The sequence below is a fragment of the Sardina pilchardus genome, chromosome 6 (genome assembly GCF_963854185.1).
Source record: "Sardina pilchardus chromosome 6, fSarPil1.1, whole genome shotgun sequence".
NCBI lineage: Eukaryota > Metazoa > Chordata > Actinopteri > Clupeiformes > Clupeidae > Sardina > Sardina pilchardus.
In genome coordinates this window covers 27,195,628-27,198,127 of record NC_084999.1, presented here as the reverse complement: position 1 = coordinate 27,198,127, position 2,500 = coordinate 27,195,628, and the positions used below count along the sequence as shown (strand labels likewise).

Below are 2,500 nucleotides of genomic sequence, written 5' to 3'. Positions count from 1 at the left end.
GAGAGAACTTAGGAGGGGGGGCAGAGAGAGAGAGAGAAAACTTAGAGGGGGTGTTGAGGGAAACAGAGAGAGAGAACGATAGAGGGGGGGTTGAGAGAAACAGAGAGAGATAGAGAGAGAGAGATAAAGAGAAAATTTAGAGTGGTGGTTGAGGGAAACAGAGAGAGAGAGAGAGAACGATAGAGGGGGGGATGAGGGAAACAGAGAGAGAGCGAGAGATAGAGGGGGGGATGAGGGAAACAGAGAGAGGCAAAGATCTGGAGGCGTCGGAGCTGCGAGGGAAGAGTGAGGCTTTTCTTTCTCTCCGTAGCGAGAGGCAGCGGGCGAGACCAGACCATCCCATCACACGTGCAGCCGTGTGTGCAGCTCCCCCGTCACTCAGCCCAACAGAGCCGGGGTTGTGCCACAGCCCTAGTGGAAAAACAGAAAACAAAGGAGACTGTGCATGAGTGTGTGTGTGTCTGTGTGTGTGTGTGTGTGGACGGAAGTGTGAATTCCACTTCCAGGAAGTACAGTATAGGGAGGTGTGTGTGTGTGTGTGTGTGTGTGTGTGTGTGTGTGTGTGTGTGTGTGTGTGTGCGCGTGCGTGTTGGTGTTGGGGGGGCTTCAGGGGCTCCTAAGAGCTGGCTGCTGCCTGACACAAAGATCACATTCTCCCCTGACACAATGTGACCAGTGGCAACAGGGCAACACAATGCCCTCCCGCACAAACCAGAGCTGAAGGTTACCGCGAACAACACACTCATTCAGAATGGTGGATAGAGAGAAAGAGAGAGAGAGATAGACAGAGAGAGAGAGACAGAGACAGAGAGAGAGAGACTGCATGTGAAAAACAGATATGAGAAGGGGTCAAGTGGACGCAAACATGTAAGCGAGGGACATAAAGATCTTGAGAGGGAGAAGTGGAGAAGGAGTGAAAGAGTAGGCATAAGAGAAGAAAGTAAGGCTGTGGCATGGGACCAAGTCTTCCGATATGGTTCTCCTTGCGCCCTCTTGACCGTAGCCGTGTGTGTGTGTTTGGGCAGCAGAGTCCAGGCCGGGTCCTAGCGAGCGTAGCGGTGTGTGTGTGTTTGGGCAGCAGAGTCCAGGCCGGGTCCTAGCGAGCGTAGCGGTGTGTGTGTTTGAGTCCAGGCCAGAGCCTAGTGTCCGTAGCGGTGTGTGTGTGTTTGGGAAGCAGAGTCCAGGCCGGGTCCTAGTGTCCGTAGCGATGTGTGTGTGTTTGGGAAGCAGAGTCCAGGCCGGGGCCTGGTGTCCGTAATGGTGTGTGTGTGTGTTTGGGAAGCAGAGTCCAGGCCGGGTCCTAGTGAGTGTCCAGGAGAGGCCGGGCGGCCATGTCTGCTCAGATCCTCGTCCCTCGTGTGCGCCTGCCGAGGGGCCGTAAAGGAGAAAAACGACCGTCTCCTCCCACACCTCTCTCAGGAGCCAGCCGACTGTTGGCGCGCGTGTGTGTGTGTGTGTCTGTGTGTGTATGTGTGTGTGCACGTAGGCTTGTGTGTGTGTGTGTATGTGTGTGTGCACGTAGGCTTGTGTGTGTGTGTGTGTGTGTGTGTGTGTGTGTGTGTGTGTGTGTGTGTGTGTGTGTGTGTGTGTCTGTGTGTGTGTGTGTGTGTGTGTGTCTGTGTGTGTGTGTGTGTGTGTGTGTGTGTGTGTGTGTGTGTGTGTGAGATCCAGTCGGCAGGGCCTGTGTTCTCAGCTAGTCTCTGGCGATGTGACTGCCCCTGGCTTGAGTACCTCTCTCTGGTCCTCCCTTCCACCCACTTCTCCTTTTCGTCCAATCAAATCAAATCAAATCAAATCAAATCAAATGATGCTTTATTGACATGAAAATATGAGCGTATTGTTGTAAGCTACAAGCTACTTAAAAGCCACAAGCTATGGATTGTGTAACATGTATTACTAAAAAAGAACAAACGACACATTACATAAAAGCATCTGTCAGTTAAATTACAGCACTTTAGAGCATAATACACAACATACACATAGTATAATACACACACACATACACACACGCACACACACACACACACACACACACACACACACACATACACTATAGACATACACACCAACAAAGTGGTACAAAGATAAAAAGGAACACGCATCACATGTCAGTATTGAGAATGAATGATTAATCCTGTGATTCATAGCCTTGTGAGTGTCAGTGATGTTCTGCTGTTTTGTCATCTCGTATCTTACACAGTTGCTGTTCTCTCCGATTGCCATGGGCACTTTTTTGTTTATTAAGGAGAGATCATTTTTCATTTACATGTTGCTTATATTTTGTAAAACCTCCTATTGAGAGGCATGAATTCTACAGTCAAGAAGAAAAGGTTGCTCATAGTTGCTCAAACAGTGTGCATGTTTTGCATATCACGAGTCAAGTCAAGTCAAGTTTATTTATATAGCGCATTTCATTGAGGTCATTCAATGTGCTTTACATAAACAAAACCAAACAGTAATAGCAGATAAAAGCATAGATGGGCAAAGAGTAATTAAAAAA

The 2,500-nt window shown here is 48.9% G+C and overlaps 1 protein-coding gene across 2 annotated transcripts in view; it reads left to right on the top strand.

The window, feature by feature from the left end:
- Nucleotides 1–2,500, top strand: part of LOC134083112 (transcription factor HIVEP3) — a 95,339-nt gene that overhangs the window by 57,514 nt on the left and 35,325 nt on the right. The gene's annotated exons all lie outside the window — the stretch shown is intronic.